Here is a 19043-nt window from a genome sequence, read left to right on the forward strand (position 1 = left end):
CCAGCTGGCTGAAAGCAGGTTTCTGGGGTTTTGTTTAGCTTCTATATTTGTAACAATGTTTCAACCTGCAAGTTCAGAGGCCGGCAGCCGCAGGCGGGGAACGTTGTCTTCCTCCGTCACTGAAGCAAGCAAGCCTCCTGTTCGCTTCAAGCTCCCTGGCTGCTGGCTGCCATCTTGGTTGGCAGTTAATTTGCATATCGCCCTGATTAGCCAATGGGAAGGGTAGCAGAGGTACGGCTGATTACCATTTTTCTCTATTATTAGATCGGATTATAAAAGCCATAACATATAGACAGTGACAAATTTCCCAGTAGTGATCTACTGAGAGCCGCAGTTCCTTTTCTTATAGAAACTGTGTAAAGACATTTTCTCAGTCTTGGGATGTACATTTTTGATCTGCAACATGTCTGCCTGTAGCCTAACACCTTGGGTCCAGAACTGTTTCCAGGTTCCTCAGAGTGAGGAGGACCTGAGCATGTGCCCTGGTGCCCACACCACTGCCAGCCCTGCTTCTATTCTGGGGTTGGCAGAAGCGTTGACTAGCCCAGAACCAGAGCAGGCCTGTCTTCTGCAGTGGATACTCAAGGTGTGCTGGAATGGGTGTTTTCCCTCAAATAATTTTTGGTTTTGGCCTGTTTTTAAGCAATTGCAACAGTTTCCCTTTTAGGATGTTAAGGTTTGAGAAATGCTGGGGGAAGGTGTGGGTCATCCCTGTTGCCTGCCCTGCTGTCTGCTTGAATCCAGCAGAGGCGAACATAAGGGACACTCTGCATGAGTAAAAAGCTCAAGGTAAATCCAAGACAATTTTGGTAGTACTTTTCCAGCTCTTAGGTAGTGTTTCCTTTAGCAGTAGTGTTGATGGTAGGGTATTGTGTCCTGTAGGTACATATTTTACTGCGCTTGATCTTGGAGTCTTGGGGCATGGCAGTCTTTTTGTATAGTGATAGATTGAGAGATGTGTGAAAAAGGAGCTATCATAAGGCATCTACAGCAAGTGAGGCCAATTTTATATATTGAGACAAAAAGGCAGGGTTATGTGTTGAATGAAAAACAGGACAAGCTTATGAGACATGTATCACTTTGACCTTGAAACATTTGCCCAGTCTCTTCTCCTTATCTTTAGTATAGAGATGATTTAATGCCCAAATAAAGGGACCTACTGAAACTTTAAGTCATTTCGGAAATGAAGAAATGCTGATTTTATACAGCACATAAAGATAAATAAGAACTAAATGAACCAGAAAGAAAACAAAGAATGTCTTGGGGTGGCCCAATAACCCTTCCTCACCTGCCCCATGCTCCCATTTGATTTACTGTTTCTAAGCTCCTTGCTCCAGCCCATTAAAGATAACGACAGGCAAAGGGAAGGGGAAAAATAGGAAAAGACCTCTGGGTGATGATCAACTGAAAAAGTGGGCAGTCAGTTTGTGGAGCCATAGCCAACCCTGCCCCCAAGGCAGTTAATTCTGAGATGATAACTGAATTTCTGTAATGAAAGTGGTCGTTACATTAACTTTGAGCCTTCAGGAATGCAAACACTGCTCACTAAAGATCTCTCTATGTGGTAGAACTTTTAAAAGACACTTAACTCTGTAAGTCTTCAATTTCTCGTAGGTGGAACTCTTCCTTGTTCCTCAAATGCAGGCAAGGGAGAGTGGAGTAAAATGGCACCAAATGTTTTAGTCTCTGTAGACCATGACTCTGGGTGTTTGGTAACATAATTAAAGAATGTGGTGGAATGGAATTTATAAGCCCAAAGACAGCTTTGTAATAGTGGCCTATGAATTGCTTTCTCTCAACTTCTTTGCACAGCTAGAATATCCATTCCACGGTTATTCTAATGTAGATGGTGCATGCACTTGTCTTTTCGTGCTGTGTAAAGTCTCAGGGTGCTGCACTAAGTGTTTTCAAGTGGAAGGGTGTTGCATATAACTGTACGGCTCTCTCTGATGAGAAGAATTTAGTTGACACAGGGCCATGCAAAGCATTGCTCACCCCAGAAATATATTCATCTGAATAAAAACATGCTGAGCCAGGCCGGCGTGACTCAGTGGTTGAACATCGACCTTTGAACCAGGAGGTCACGGTTAGATTCCCGGGTCAGGGCACATGCCCAGTTGTGTCATGATCCCCAGTATGGGGTGTTTAGGAGGCAGCCGATCAATGATTTTCTCTCATCATTGATGTTTCTATCTCTCTCTCTCTACCTTCCTTTCTGAAGTCAATAAAAATATATTTTTATAAACCACACATGCTGAGGTCATTACTCATCTTCTGAGTAATTACAGTGACCCATTTTTCTCTTCTATCCGGGCCATCTCCCACCATTCTGATCGTGTGCCTTAATTCTACTTTCTCTGAAGAAGGGAAATTATTCCTTCATGACATTTTGATGAAATTATTAAACCTTGTGATAATACTAGAGGGTTTTTTCAATTACCTTTAAAAATTTTTTGTATGAAGTTTCTTTTCAATGAAGTAATTTTCAGTGAATGCTTGTCATCTTGAAGTGGCCAGAGTATTTCTTTACAGATGATCCTATATTGTAGGAGAAAAATGAATTAATTAAGTTAAATGAATACCAGAGTGTTTTTATTGGAGAAGTATGTATGGTAGCAGTGTAAATACTTTTAAAATTCATCTTGTAAAATTGTGCAATATTTCAACATGTTCACTTGTTGTTTTCCTATACTGGTCTTGGCTGTCAATATTAGTGATTATTGATTTGGTGTGAACTCCTGTGGAAAACTTACAAACTCTTGAGAGGGTTGGACATAAAGTATTTTTAGATCAAGCATGTCGAATTCACGGCCGGCGGACTGCGTGCCTCATTTAAACAAAAGGCATGTGGCCCACTGGCCGTGATTTTGACATGCTTGTCCTAGATAGAAGTTGTAATAAGATGTCTCCAAATGTTGCCAAGTATCCCGAGGGGACCACGCTGCCCTGGTTGATGACTGCTGGTCTGATGAGAGGGATGTGAGCAGAGATAACACCTGAAAGCATGTTGTCTGGCAAGGAAAGGATGAGTTTGGTTGAGATTGTCACCTTCTTAAACAGCTTTTCTCAAACTACTGTGCACACATGTTACTTGGGGATCTCGTGGAAATGAACACTCAGATCCCATAGGTCTGTAGTTGATGTGATGTTGGCCCAATGACCACATTTTCAGTAGCATGTTTGTTTTTTGAAGATCCTGTACACAGGGTACATTTAATATTTGGTGAGGAGGGTAAAAAAAAAACCTTGTTTTTCTTTACTGTAGTTAGGACTCCAGATAGGAATCAGTTACATTATAGGTAGCCCTGAAGTCTAGGATTCTCTTTAGTCTATTCATTCAGATTTTGTCATCAATAACTCACTCTCATGGTTTCCTGGAAATGTAATTATGTATGTTACAGAAATCTACTTGAAAATAAGTGATAAAGAAATCTTATATTTTCTGTAATATTCTTAAAATGTCATGAAGTTCTCTTTAGGGAAAAAAAAAAGGGATGAAGTTCCTTGTGGAGCAAAATTACATGTGGTCCACGGTGGTGCTGAGCATGATCTGGTCAGGATGAGGTGTTCTAGCTTCATGGCAGCGCTTAGTCCTGGGGAGGAAGGAGGAGAAGGCTGGTGTAGGGTGGTTGGGCTTTTGCTATATTTCTGGTATTTCATCCCTTAAATTTGGAAACCATTATGGCTAAATATTACTACCAGTTAACACTAAGTGAATGGGTACATTCGTTTTGCAAACATTAGTTTCTACACTTTTATTTTTTATATTTGAAATATTTCATAATTAGAAAGAAATGTATATGGAGAATGAATTGCTTTCAAATCACCCTTTTCTCAGCGCCCGCCTCTGATGAGCATCCTTCTTCCTGTCCTTTGTTCAGTTCTTAGGAAATGACAGTCTGGTGTCTTCTCCTACCTCTTGCCATTCCAAGTCCAAGCATCAAAAGCTTTAACCGATGCCCCAGATCTTTTCATATTTGTCTCCCACTGACTCTTATAACACTAGAAAATAGTATAGGTGTGTGTAATCATTGTGTACATTGCTAAATGGACTAAAGCCATTTTCTTATCACTGCCGGTTTTATCTCCCTTGTCCTGATTCTACTCTTTATTTTCCTTTTTGATGACAGTATGTGATGGTTTCCAGAGCAGTTAGAATGGGTTGAATGGAGGGATTTCTGTAAGGACTGCATTGTCAGTCTTGACATATTTAGTAATAACTTGCTATTAAATATCTTATATATATATATATTTTATTGTCTAAAGTTTTACATATGTCTCCTTTTTCCCCAACTGATCCCCCGCCCCTCAGCCATTCCCATCCCGGGCAAGCCCCCACCGCCCCAGTGTCTGTGTCCATTGGATATGCTAAAATGCATGCATACAAGTCCTTTGGTTGCTCTCTAACTCCTACCCTCCTTCCCCCCTCACACCATTTGTCTCTGGATCTATTCTTGTTCATCAAATTATGTTGATCATTATATCCCACATATGAGTGAGATCATGTGATAAATATTTTATATTTTATCTTTAAAAATCTTTTATACTATTCAATTGTCTTAATTCTAAGTATGTCGTCTGCTCCTGGCCTTTCTATTTTTTGAAAAAGATATATTTTATTGATTTTTTTACAGAGAGGAAGGGAGAGGGATAGAGAGTTAGAAAAATCAATGAGAGAGAAACATTGATCAGCTGCCTCCTGCACACTCCCTACTGGGGATGTGCCAGCAACCAACGTACATGCCCTTGACCGGAATCGAACCCGGGACCCTTTAGTCTGCAGGCCGATGAACTATCCCCTGAGCCAAACCGGTTAAGGGGCTCCTGGCCTTTCTTATTCCAAGGTCAGTTGGATATTTTAGAATTTCTTGTGTCTTGACTTTTGGTCCTGCCTCTTTCCCCAATGTCCTTGTGGGTTGGTAAATAATGTTCTTTGCTTCTAGGCCCAAGACCTCTGTCATTACAAGTATGCCAGTTTATTTCATGGAAATCACTATATTTTTCTCTGTAACTGACCATTCCTCTTGCTTCTCATAAAGTTGTTTCTACTTGCTCCTTACTAAATTCTCACAGTGGCTGGCTCCTTCTGCTCTCCTCGTGGCTTTTGGTCTGTGCTCCCTCTAGCTCAGCTGGGGAAGCTCACTCTCTCCTTCACCTGAAAGAATAAGCCTCTTATCTTCCTTCATTGCCCTGAACATTGAATGTTTGACACTCACAGCTTCCATAGGCTGCCAGGGACAGTCACTTAAAATTTATCCTTCTTTCCCCACTTACTTTTCCTAACCTCTCTGTAGCACCTGATGGTATGGATTTCTCCTTGTTGAACTCTTGTGTTCTTGAGATGCATTGTAACCTTTGGCTTTGCATATTCCAGTGGTTCTCAACCTTCCTAATGCCGCGACCCTTTAATACAGTTCCTCATGTTGTGGTGACCCCCAATTTCATTGTTACAAATTGAACATAATTAAAGCATAGTAATTAATCACAAAAACAATATGTAATTATATATGTGTTTTCTGATGGTCTTAGGTGACCCCTGTGAAAGGGTCGTTCGACCCCTAAAGGGGTCGCGACCCACAGGTTGAGAACCACTGGCATATTCCCAATTTTCTTCCTTTGCCAAGACCTTCTGTTCATTTGCTTATCAGAACATGTTTGCTAGGCACTGTGGAAATCCATCCGCCAAGGGACCTCTCAGGAAGGTCACAGTCTAGAAGGAAGCTGAACAAAGTGGCACTTCGGGGTGCAGCAGGGGCTGTCATGGGAGGCAGCAGCACGGAAGCAGAACGAGCACCAGCACCAGCCAGCTTCAGGAATGGTGAGAGCACGTGACAATGAGTTCGGACAGTGTGCTCCCTCCAGTTAGTCAGGCAATGCGGGAAAAGGGGGGAGTTTTGGGCAGAGAGAGCTACTAGGTACATTCACCAAGACACTTGAGGTGATGGCACAGTGGGGGGGACATGGATTGCCTGAAATTTGGGGTAACACAGTAGAGTCTTGCCAGTGAGTTTCTTTACCTCTATCGTGCAAATGAGTGCACAGATGCTTCGAATGCCAAGTAACTCACCAAAAGCAAATTGGGCAGCTAACATGACTAGACAAGTTCAAACTCAGATCAGTTCAGCTCTAGGCCAGTGGGGCTGTATGGGCAGCATATTTTGTGCTTGTTGATGAGTCTGAGCATGTACACAGGCCCTTCAGCAGTCTTCTGCAGTCTTGCCTTTAGGAGTCACTTAGACCCTATTTTTTAAGAGAAGATGCATGTGTGCGTGGGAGTTTGTGAGTGTGTGTATGAGTTTGTGAGTGTGCGTGACCTGCTTTTGATCAGGGTTTTCAGTGGCTACAGGTGTGGATTCCTTCACTCTCTCCAGTTAGCCTCCAGGTGCCACAGCATGGAGAACCTCCGTTTTATTTGCCATTTTCTGAAAGTAGAAATGTGTTTCTGACTTTTGATTTTGACTCAGCTTTCTATGTCCTGCACTGATGTCTAAGTAAAGGCATGGAATCAACTGTTCATAGTGGAGTTGAGAACAAAAAACATTAACTGGCAGGGGTGGAGCCTGCACTGGGACCCAGAGCTGCTGCAGGGGTTCAGGTGCCTGTGCACTGGTTCCCTGGGCCCTGCAGTGGCGATGTCTCTGCTTGCTGCTGCTGCTCACTTTTGTGAATCCTCAGTCAGCTCTGACTTGATTTTCCTGACTCCTGGCCACCATGGCCCATTGACTTCCCCTTCAGTTAGAGTCTAGGTCATTGACAAAATGCTTGAATTTAACTCATAATTGGATGAATGATATTGTCACATACTTTGAGAAACTGCTAGTTCTTACATTAGAAATATTCCCATGTGTTTGTTAAGCTGAATTGCAGCACCTAAGAGCTTCCTCTTTACCAAGGCATAAGCTTGACTCTGTTTTGACTGCCAGGTCCTTCCTGGGCCTCCTATTCAGACTCTAAAACTCACAAAGATCAAAACCCTGAGTCGTTGCTACAAACAGAGCCAACTTTTGATTATGCGTGATAATGGGCAGAGTAATGGTTAATGGCTAAAAGCTGATAAAGCCCAAACTGAGTCTTAACTTTTAATTCCAACCACTTCCCCTAAAACACTTTTAGCAGAACTCGTAGCACGGCATAAGACCAGCACATTTAACAACTTGGATCTGTCTTCATTTCTTGTGGCTGTACAGATGCATCATGGGAGCTGCTGAAGAGGGCAAGGTGTGGCGCAGGCACAAAACTTTTAGGGCCATAAAAATGCCGCGTCCCCCCCATCACTAGCCTCCAAACCATCTGGAGTGTCAGGATTGTTTTGTGGGGATTTTTTGTCTATGATTTTTGGTATAGCCCAGGGTTTCACAACCTTAGCATTGTTAACATTTTTTATTCCAGTTCTTTGTGGTCAAACTGTCCTGTGCATTGCTTAGCTGCATCCCTGGCTCTGTCCATTAGGTGGCAGAGAGTTCTTTTAGATCAAAGAACTCTCCAGGCAGTTCGAAATGCTCCCAAGTTGAGATCTACTGGAATAGCCCCTTAATGGTAGGTGGGTTTGATATCATTTTGATATAGGAAGAGAATTTAGTCAGCTCTTTCGTTGCTGCTAAAACTTAACTGGATATTGAATAACTCATCAACAGTGAGTAATTCATATGCTTTGGCTTTGCAGTGTGAAATAAGCTTTCTTGACTGCTCTGTTGGGAGCAGATAGTGCACAATAACTTTGCATACAGCGAACCTTGGTTAGACTGTGGCTCAGTTTCTTACTACCTGTGATGCCAGGATGGTTACTAACTGTGTCTGTGCTTCAGTTTTACATCTCTAAGATGAGGGGGTAGTGCTTGCTACGTCACAGGGCTCTGTTCCTGTAAGAATCACCTCCCTGGTGACTGGCAGCGTATTCTCAGAGGAACACTGGGGGTTCAGTGAGTGCCTCAGATGGCAGCAGAATGATCAGATGTTTCTGGGACTCAGTCTGCCAGACTTCCCCGGGGCCAGGCTCCACACAGTCCCCTAGTTGTCCATGCTGATTTGAAGCTGATGTTCTTCTGCACTGTGATTCAGGGCTGCAGAGGCCCGAGCCTTTTCCCGCCCTCAGACCTCCTTGGGGTGTCTGACCCAGCAGTGCTTGCATCTGGGAGGTGAAGGGGCTGTGCTTCTTATGGTCCCTCTGTTCTGGGCCCTCTCAGCTGTGGGCCCAGTACGTGTGAAGTCCAGAGGACTTTATGCTCATATTCATCAATTCTATACAAGCCTGTGACTTTGGTGAGAGGGGTGTAGATGTGTAGATCTAGGAAAATTCCAACTTCAGAGCTTTGGGAACTGATTTCTTTGTCTGGAATTAGACTGAGCCCTTGGATTGCTGACTTTTTCCAGCCTGTTCTTTCTCAGCACTGTTTTGGAATACATGATTCTATTCCCTGGGGCCAGGCAAGGAAATGACCTCTTTTTGCCTCACTGGGATGGTGTTTGCATTTCCCAATTAAGCACGCAGTACCCAGCTCTTCTGATTTTGGGGCTCAGAGCGTTAATGCATGTCTCTTTGCTGTGGGGGTGGGGAAGATTTTCATTTCTGAGAAACCAACAGCTTTAACTACTTAGCTAAATATCAACCACCTGTATGTTTGTTCTAGATTCAGGCTTATGTAGCCAAAGGAAAATAATATAAATATCTAGGACTTGAGGTGGGAGTGGGAATATAGCAGAGAAGTGATTCCAACACACTTTAAACTTAAATTATTTTGTACTTTCTACCTGTTGGAGGATTCAGTAACCTTTGATTTTAATAAAATGTTGTGATAATAACTTATAAATTGGGCAGTTCCTTAAGTGAATTTTTATTTTGTTAGACACAGCATGTGACAACAAAGCAAGTGTATTCATTTCAAAATGAGTAGGACTTAAATTCAAAAGATGTGTTTCTGTGCAGTCTAAAGGTGGTGCTCAGATTGCATGCGAAATGAAGGAGCTGTGCTCTTTATGAATCCTGAGCCCACAGGTTGGGTTGAATGTACATGTCTTTTTTAGATCATTCCATTTGACATGGTCACTTGCAGATTATTTTCAATAAATACAGTTGACCCTTCGTATCCATAGGTTTCACATGCATGGATTCAATCAGCCACCGTGTACAACAGTATGTTCACGTTCACAACATGGTTTTCCAGCCACGGATTGATTGAACACTGTTTTTGATCTGAACTACAGATGTAAAGGACCAGCTATAGCTATTGGGGAGCCCCGAGTCATTTACAGGTTGTCAACTGCATGCAGATTGGCACCCCTAACGCCCACAGAGTCAGCTGTGTTTCGCTTTTCCAAAGGATTTCAATATGTCAGTCAGGTACACTGTAATAGCTCTCCCAAGGGAGCTGTTAGATGCCACTTCATTATTGCTTTAGATGCAATTTCTGTCTGTAATGTCTGAGAGTAACCAGCACTCCTGTCCCCCGGCTCGGGCGCTGCAATGCTGCGCTCACTGCTGCCTCCGACCAGGACCAGTCCCGGTTGCTTCCCACATGTGAGAGAGACACATGGATTCGTTGCCTTCCGCACACACCCCAATGGGCTGGGGATAGAACCTGCAACTCAGGTACATGCCCTTAACCTGTGACTCTTTGGTGCGTGGGCCAACACAGTAACCACTGAGAAACACCAGCCAGGGCTATCTTCATTTTTAAAGGTGTATTTTGATAAACAAGAGTTACTAATTTTAATTTAGTCAAATTACTATTTTTTTCAAATTACTGCTTTTTGTATCAAAAGAAAAATTTTCTGTCTCAAAGTTTAAAATTATGTCTCTCACAATACCATCTGTGGAACCATGGGGGTTCTTGACCCCCTCTCATGGTCTTCAATTACCTAAAGAGTACTCACTTTTTATTTGCCTATTTTACTCACTTTGCAGACATTTGTACTAATGCTACAAGAAGCCATGGTCTAGGCCATGTCTCCACTGTCCCTTAGTCATTGCACATCTTGTCACACAGTCTTAGTAAACAAACAAACAAAAGGCAGGTTCACTTTAGAATGTCCTTAATGATGTAATATATGTTGTTAATTTGATTCAATCTTACCCCTTAGATATGTGTCTTTTAAATATTTTTTAACATGTACACCTGAAACCTGTATAATTTTATTAACCAATGTCACCCCAATCCTATCTAATAAAAGAAAAAAAGGGTAATTAACTGTACCTCTGCTACGCTTCTCATTGGCTAATCAGAGAGATATGCAAATTAACTGCCAACAAAGATGGTGGCCGGCAGCCACGCAGCTGAAGCGAGCAGGAGGCTTGCTTGCTCCAATAATGGAGGAAGCCAAGGTTCCCGTCCTGCCGTGGCCCGGCTCTGAGCCCAAAAGCAACAATGTTTCAATTATAGAAGCTAAACAAACCCCAGATACCTGCTTTCAGCCGGCAGCAGCCTCAGAGCTGGGAGCGCCAGTGATGGCAACAATGTTTCAATTATAGAAGGTAAATAAATCCCAGAATAAAAGAAAAAGAAAAAAAGGAGAGGCTGGGAGCTTCAGTCGCTGGCCAGCCTGAAAATGGCCCTCAGCTCCTCACCCAGACTGGCCAGGCACCCCAGTGGGGACCCCCACCCTGAAGGGGGTGTGACCAGCTGCAAACAGCCATCAGCCCCTCACCCAGGCTGGCCCGGCACCCCAGCGGGACCCCTACCCTGATCCGGGACACTCTTCAGGGCAAACGAGCTGGCCCCCACCCGTGCACCAGGCCTCTGTCCTATATAGTAAAAGAGTAATATGCAAATTGACCCTAACAGCAGAAAGACTGGGAATGACTGGTCACTATGACACACACTGACCACCAGGGAGCAGGTGCTCAATGCAGGAGCTGCCCTCTGGTGGTCAGTGCACTCCCACACAGGGGAGCTCTGCTCAGCCACAAGCCAGGCTGATGGCTGCCAGTACAGCGGTGGTATGGGAGCCTCTCCTGCCTCCTCAGCAGCGCTAAGGATATCTGACTGCAGCTTAGGCCTGCTCCCCGCTGGCAAGTGAATATCCCCCGAGGGCTGCCGGGCTGCCAGAGGGATGTGTGATTGACATCTTAGGCCCAATCCCCCGGGGAGCAGGCCTAAGCCAGCAGGTGGTCATCCCCTGAGGGGTCCCAGACTGCGAGAGGGCACAGGACGGGCTGAGGGATCCCCCCACCCCCGAGTGCACAAATTTTTGTGCACTGGGCCTCTAGTAAATTCAATAAAAAAGAAAATGTAAATAAATAAATATGTAAATAAATTTTTGTGACAAAATAGGAATTGTTCATGAGTGCCTCTGCTGCATGTGATGGTTGACTAGAGGTACAGCATCAAGTGGGTGTTTAGCTGAATTAGATGCCTTTTTTTTGGAGCACCGTTTTTAGTTAAAAGAATGACATGCAAACAATAGTAATTCAGACTTGGCTATTTGGAAGATATCTTCTCAAGAATGAATAAACTTAGCCTTCACATCAAGGAAAACAATTAGCAGTACTTTTTAACACTTAGATTGAGATCAGTGCTAACATTAATGCAATTTTTGATACTATATAATGAAAAATTCTGCATGAATGCACACCTCTAAGCGCCCAATGACTGATTATATGATGTTATAAAATCTAGCATGGGTGAAAGAGTCATTCAAAGACAAAGTTAGACTAAGGGTTTTTAATGTAACACAAACATTCATTGATATGGGTTTAGATTCCACATGGGAACCAATCTTTAAAAAACTGCCACTGTTGAGTTTTGGTGTCGTACCAAAGAAGAAAATCCAAAAGGCTGTTAAATAAAACACTGCTTCCTTTTCCTATTATGTATCTACTAGAGGCCTGGTGCACAAAAATTTGTGCACTCGGTGAGGGGGGGGGTCCCCTCAGCCCGGCCTGCGCCCATTTGCAGTCCAGGACCCCTTGGGGGATGTCCACCTGTCGACTTAGGCCCACTCCCTGGGGGATCAGGCCTAAGCTTGCAGTCAAACATTCTTCTGGCAGCCAGGGAGCCCTCAGGGGATGTCCGACTAAAGGCTTAGGCCCCCAAGGGAGCTGTGATGAGGAAGCTGGGGTGACAGAGGAGCCACGCTGTCCCGCCCCGCCGCCCTGGGTCGGGTTGCACATGGGATGCCCCGGCGGGCCGGCCGATCGCTGCTGCCCCACCCGGTGCCCCGGATTGGTTCGCACACAGGACGCCTGCTGCTCCGGGTCGCAGATAGCAGGCCCAGATGGTGGCAGAGCAGGTGGGATGGCACTGACTCGCCCTGCCTGCAGTATGCAAATTAGCCACCGTTTTTGTTGGCGGTTAATTTGCATATCGTGCTGATTAGCCAATGGGAGGCGTAGCGAAGGTACGGTCAATTACCATGTTTGTCTGTTATTAGATAGGATGTGAGATTTGATTTTTTTCATTATACTGTAACTAAACCTATATTTTAATGTTGAATGTAGAAGTAGATATGAGATTCTAAGGTCAGATGTTACAGAGATATGCAAAAGTATAGAATAAAACCACTTTTGCAACTAAAACCTTTTTTTGAAATAGGTGGTTTTTCATAAAAATGTGCTATTTGTGTTAAAATTTGATGCTATCATTTAAGTGAATTCAAAATACATATTTATAAATTTTTCAATTGTAATTTCTAATATAATAAGTATTGCTAGTATAACTTACACAACAAAAGATCTTTGGGCTCCTCATTCGTAGAAAAGGGATCTTGAGAACAAAAGTTTGAGAATTCCTGGTGAAAATATATTTTACTATAAGAGTTTTTGGGGGGTTAATTTGCTTATTTTTCTGTATATAACACAATGGGACTCAAGACTTTTGTGAAGAGGAATTACATTTTTTTTTTTATGTGAAACTTCCAACTCAGATACCTTTCATTTAAATTTTTCTTGAGGTTTTTTTTTTTTTTTTTTTTGTAAGGTTGTCTGGTTTTCCATCTATTCACCAAACATGTGAATGAAGCAAATCGCCTGAGTGTCTTTCTGGACCTCTTTCTGCAGGGAACCACCATGTATGGGGCTCATGAGCCGGACTCAGGTCTGCCGCCCCCCTCACGCCAGACCCACTGTCTCGCCATGAAGGACTGGCCTGCCAGTTTCCAGTGTTGGCCACTTATGTTAGTAGGCTCTCAGGGCATGTGCTGATAGATACTCACCACTTATGTGCTCATGATGCCCAGTTTCCTGTTGGAGTGACAGCAGGGTAAATTAGGAGAAGTATTCATTTCCCCTTATTTTGTGATTTCTTTTTTGGCTCCACTAGTGCCAGATTTTAACTCAAACATTTTTTTGTGGAATTTTACCATTGCTAGTACTACTTCTAATGAATAAGTTCTTAGCAAGAATGGGGGAAGGAATTCCATTTTTAATTAAATAGCTGCTATGTTCTTGGTACTAGCATGACTCAGTTGGTATCTTTGTAGCTCTTTGCGGGTGATAGCTTTATCATGATGTTTTATAGATGATTAGAGGCCTGTTGCACGAAAAGATTCATGCAATAGGCCTTCCCTTCCCCTGGCTGCCGGCACCAGTTTTCCTCCGGCACCGGTGACCCAGGCCTTTGCTCCGGCCGGAGCCGCCTTCAGTCTTCGCTGCTCTGGCTGGAGCCGCCTTCAAGCCTTCGCTGCTCCGGCCGGAGCCGCATTCAGTCTTTGCTCTGCCGCTTTGTGCCTACGTATGCAAATTAACCACCACCGTTGTTGGCGATTAATTTGCATATCTGCCACCGTTGTTGGCGGTTAATTTGCATATCTCGCTGATTAGCCAATGGGAGGCGTAGCGAAGGTATGGTCAATTACCATGTTTGTCTATTATTAGATAGGATGGGACAGGAGAAGATCAAACAGACAAAAGAGCTAAAAAACAATAACAAAAAGTAGCTCAGTGTCACAGTTCAGCTGTTTATCTGTAAAGTACCTGCTTTTTCCACGAGATTGCCTCTAAAAGTCTGAGTCCCAGTAACATTGAGTCTCTTATACAGTGTGATTATTGCCATTGTTGTGAAAACAGCTAGCTAAGGGACAGAGCAGTCTTGGGTACTCTTGCATCTCTAACTTGTGTTTATGTATAAGTCACAGTTTTTATTGGGCATATTCATCTCCTTAGGTCAGAGGAAACATGGGTTCGGTGAAAGGGCATTAGACTTGAAGCCAGATGACTTTTCCCCAAATACCATCCTTGTCCTTGTTAGCTGTGTTGTCTTCTTCAAGTCACTAAACCTCTCTGGACCCTCATTTCTTAATCTGTAAAGTAAAGCCAGTAATAGAAGGTCTTTCCCAATGTAATTTGGTGCTGGAAACCCTCAATTTTGATATTAGTATTTGTTCAAAGCCTTTAAAAGCAGGGGGCTATGCCTATGGGGACAATTAGAAGTCCGCATCTCACGATCATGTAAAATTATGTAAATCATCATTATCGGTGTTCTGACCCCTTGACTTCTGGGACTGCCTTTTGAGACTGACTCTCTATTGTGTTGAGTCACATGAAATTGCGGATTAATTGACTTTTTTATCGAAAAAAAATGGCAGTTTTATAGGGTTAATGCTAATACATTTAATAGTTATAAGTAAAATTATACATCAGTGGTTAAAAAAAAATCTATATAATTGTTCCAAAAGGTATATTGGGGAAAGTATGCCTAGATCTTTGTTATATTTTCTAAAATAAACTTTACTCTGGAGTTTTTCTCAGAATGTCTTGATGACATATGGTAATCTCTCGCAACCAGTGAAATGTGTTAAAGAATGTGATAAAGGGTCTTTCCCTAGAATTGGTGGTACTGATGTGGAGATACAAGTTGAAAATGCTAGTCGGTTTATTTTAATTCCAGTAAGTGGGAGATCTGTGTCTATATTTGAATGTCTGTGTGTCTGTGTAGAGAGAGATTTTCTCCTGTGAATGCTTTCTTTAAGTGGGGAATGCTGGCAAGAACAATTGCAGGTATAAAATGCGTTAGACGACTTAGGAGGTTGCAGTTTCTCCACTTAAAGTCCTTTGTTAAAATGTCACAGCTTTTAAAAAATACTAAATTGAATGGTTTTAAAAATAATTTTCACGGCAGAGAGTGAGGTGCTTGCAGTTGGTTAATTATCCTCTGGAATCTTGCTTCCCTGGCAGTGTTCTTATAATTTCTCTGGAAAATGAGGTTCTTTTAAAATTATTTTGTCTGGAAAATAAACTGGAGTGGATTCTAATCACAAATTAAGTTTTTAAATAAGCTATTAGTCTAGATTTTATGGAATTTACTATTCAGTTTCTAGAAAAACGAACATAGAACAAGTTCCACAAATTATGTTCTTTGTCCTTGCCATCCACAAATTAAAGCTAAAAAGCTATCCATGCTTGATTTCTAATTGTTTGTGAAATCGCAGAGGAAGAAATCAGAAGTTAAGAATCAAGAACGTGGAAATCAAAACCTAAGACAGTAACAGGAGCTAAAACAGCAACTATCAGGCATATTTAATTCCTGTTTCTTTACCTTGAAAAGCAGTGACTCACCATTAGATCCACAGCAGTGGCCCAGGCGTTTAGCGGTTCAGAGAAGACTTTAAATGCTTCCTCGAGTGAAGCATTTCACCTTTGGTTTCAGTTTTTAGTGAGATTGTGGCCTTTTGTGCTCTTAAACCAAACATTCTGGTTTTCTTTTTTTTTTTCCTGAGCATTTTAGTTTTTCATTGGACTCCCTTAGCCCTGAGGGTTACGTCATGCCACAGTGTACTGGTGCTCTTTATCACATCCCAAACTGATTTTAACTCGCTATCCCCATACACACAGCATTGCCTTATATTTTACAAACAATGAGTTTACAATTTTTTTAAAGTAGGAATTTCTACAGCCTAATGCATGAGCCCATTGAAGAAAAGCCTGCTTCTTGAAATTAAAAAGAACATTTACAGGGAAAGTTAAGTTAGTCTTCGAACTTGGAAAAGTCTAATCTCACTGGTAAATCTGTCACTTGTCATCCCATCCATTAAAAAATTTGGGGGATATTAAAAGCACAAAAAGCCATTTTACATTGAAATCACAATGGTCTTTAAATATACTCAACAATGGTTGGACTTTCCTTACTTACCAATTTTTCAAGTCCCTTAGGGTCTCTGTAGACAAGATTGGGTCAGCGACTGTGACATCTGATGTTGAGGGAAATATACTTTGCTTTCTGCCTGGGCTGCTCATGTTGACCAGTGGAAATGCTGCATTAGCTCTCAAACCAAAACATTTAAAGTGCTCTATGAAATGCTGACTTCCTGCCAGTGGTTTGAATGTCAAGTACTACAGATGTCCAGTCCTTTTTGGAGCCCAGATGTACGATGTGCTTGTATAAGTTGGATCTGATTTGTGTTTAGGGTTACAAATTACAAATTATCGAGGTCTGAGCCAGCAGTAACTGGGATTAAACTGGGTGCAGGGGGAAAGGAGAGGGCGACCCCCAAGTGAGAGCTGCAGCCTGATGAGGCTCTGTCTTTCCCATGCCTAGTTCTGACCTCTTCCTGTGAAGCTGTTGTAAGAATAGCTTCTGTATTCATTGGGAAGTTTTTTCAAGTTGTAATTCACATGGCTTCAACTAACTACTTAAAATTTGTTGGAAACCCGAAAAATATTTGAGAGTAAAACAGACCAGAGCATTTCCCATTTCAGTATCAGGGAAAGAAGTGGGGAGGCTGTGCAAGTACGTGTTTACCTGAGCATTTTTTTTTTGTTAATCCTCACCCGAGGATATTTTTCCATTGATTTTTAGAGAGAGTGGAAGGGAGGGGAGAGACAGAGAGAGAGAAACATTGATGTGAGAGAGACACATTGATTGGTTGCTTCCCGTATGCTTCCCGACCAGGGCTGGGGGTCAAGCCTGCAACCGAGGTACATTGTGCTTGATGAGAATTGAACCCAGGACCCATCATTCTGATGGCCGACACTCCATCTACTGAGCCGAACTGGCCAGGGCCACCTGAGCGTCTTGATCAACCAAGGCCAAGGTAATAACCAAATCAGAAGAAAGATCATAAGGACCTCAGGCTGTTTACTTAGTGCCTGGTCTAGTCTGGCTCTGATTCTGACATACCCTTGAATTGGTGCTGTTAGGTCTCTTCATCTGTCTTCAGGTTACTCCCACCTCCCTTAAGTTTTCCCATTGATTTTTAGAGAGAGTGGAAGGGAAGGGGAGAGAGCACCCTGTTTGACCCCAGTTTCTGGATTATTTTTTATTTAACGGATTCTTGCCAGGACTCTGTATTCTTACGTGGCACTCTGGATTGATGCAATCACAGGCTGTCTCTCAGGGGGACGGGCCCGGCTTTCCTGTGTTCTGTTTACTTAGAAGTCATCCAACTTTCGACCTATATCATTACCTTCACTTGTTTTGTCAGTTTCTTTACCTTTGTATTGGGGTAGCATGCTCATTGTCAATCATGCTTATTATCATTATCAAACAAAAGAAAACCCCTCAAAACTTCCCCTCGACCGTGAGTTCCTCTTGTTTGGTACTGTAGATCACCCAAGCTCAAAGCCACTAAATTCTCATTCACTATCTCATCACTCCTATGCAGACACTCACCAAAACCTGTTGATTTTTTTTAACACCTAAATATTTCTTCTGTATGATTTTCTCCAAACCTAAGGTCATTTTTCTGCTTATATTCCCTGCCTCCAGCCTATTCCCCACTCACAGTATCTGCCCCCCAGTCACCCATGGGAGGGATACTTCTAAAAGACAAGCATGGCCATGTCCTTTTGGTGGGTCCTTCTCCCCTACAAGATAAATTCATGCTGTTAGACCTGGCAGACCTGGTGTGTGTGACTGACACTCTCATCTCTACCATGACTTACCTTGAGCTTGACCCAACAGCAGCACTGACCTTTTGGAACTTCCTGCAGTTATCAATGGTCTTGCCTCCTTACTTGGGCTCATGCTTTTCCTCTGCCTGAACTCACTGTCTGGAATAATTCTCTCCTTCCACCTGGTTTCCTGAATTTGAGCTTTGTTTCTAGAATGTCAGCCTCACTTTTTATTCTATTCACATACATCTGCTCTATTTATATCTGCTTTCTGTTTACATGGAGTCATCTTAAAAATTAAATGTTTGGCTTCAGCCTAAGCAAAAATACATTTGAAATGACAGATTTTATGCATCTCTTCACTCGTTAACCAAGTAATATTAGTCACTTCTGTGAGCAAGTTGCTGTGGGGGCCCGCCTTGGCTCCTGAGGGGTGTGCCCTCTTTGCGAATGGTCTGTCCTCATTTCTCCCAGCGGGACGGGGAGCTGTTGAAGCAGAGCATTATCTTCTCAATTTTAATCTGCAGTACCTGCCTCTTTTACTCATGGAATTAAAATAATAAAAAAGAAAAAAATAATACAAAAGTAAAGATGTGTTGATTTCTTAATTTTCTCTTCCTTCCAGGTTTTACTTATAGCACTTGTTTTCTTTCATAAATGAGACTTCTAAACGTTGATAAAGCCAAAGTAAAAGATAATACGTTCACTTTTATTTTGGAAGGCTTGGGATCCGTGACATAAAAACAAACTGTCTTTTATAAATATTCAGTTTTCTACGCAGGGATAGGTTCGTTTATTTGTAATACAGTAACTGCTACAACTAGCTCAGATACAAAAACAAAACAAAAAACTTGAGTCATATGTGTGTATTTTAATCAAAATCAATACTTGGGGGCTCTGGCCAGGTGGCTGAATTGGTTGGAGCATTGTCCCAGTATGCCAAGGTTGTGGGTTTGACCCCTGGTCAAGGCTCATATAAGAATCAATGAGTACATAAAAAACTGGAACAACAAATTGATGGTTCTCTCTCTCCTTCTCCTCTTCCTTCCCTCCCCCTTCTTCCTTTCTCTCTGTAAAATCAGTAAATAAATTAAAAAATTTTAAAAATCTGTTCTTCGTTATGGGCAAATCAAACTTGATTCAATTTCATCACATTAAATAATGAAGACAATGTTGAAAGTTGGAAGTATTATACAAGAATGTCAAAGGAAAAACATTTAATGGAACTTGTACTTTTATAGTGGCATTCCATTTTGTAGGCTGACTGGAGAGCGGTGGGGAG

The 19043-nt window shown here is 42.4% G+C and overlaps 2 protein-coding genes across 4 annotated transcripts in view; one reads left to right on the forward strand and one right to left on the reverse strand.

Annotated features, from left to right (window-relative positions):
- The window catches only part of MED12L (mediator complex subunit 12L), a 423390-nt gene that overhangs the window by 189803 nt on the left and 214544 nt on the right, over window positions 1–19043 (forward strand). The window lies entirely within an intron of this gene.
- P2RY14 (purinergic receptor P2Y14) overlaps window positions 1–19043 on the reverse strand; it is a 56808-nt gene that overhangs the window by 7487 nt on the left and 30278 nt on the right. Inside the window, exons 1-2 of one of the 3 annotated variants that reach the window (XM_070405977.1) lie at window positions 16062–16160; window positions 2441–2538 (exon numbers count right to left, since the gene is read on the reverse strand). The gene's annotated coding sequence lies outside the window, so the exon portion shown is untranslated. Of the gene's footprint in view, window positions 1–2440; window positions 2539–15487; window positions 15692–16061; window positions 16161–19043 lie in introns of those variants that run through there. The other 2 variants (XM_070405976.1, XM_070405978.1) reach the window with 2 other exon arrangements.

The sequence above is a fragment of the Myotis yumanensis genome, unplaced genomic scaffold, assembly GCF_028538775.1.
Source record: "Myotis yumanensis isolate MYYU_CA2020_CCGP unplaced genomic scaffold, mMyoYum1.0.hap1 SCAF_2, whole genome shotgun sequence".
In the NCBI taxonomy this organism is placed as follows: Eukaryota; Metazoa; Chordata; class Mammalia; order Chiroptera; family Vespertilionidae; genus Myotis; species Myotis yumanensis.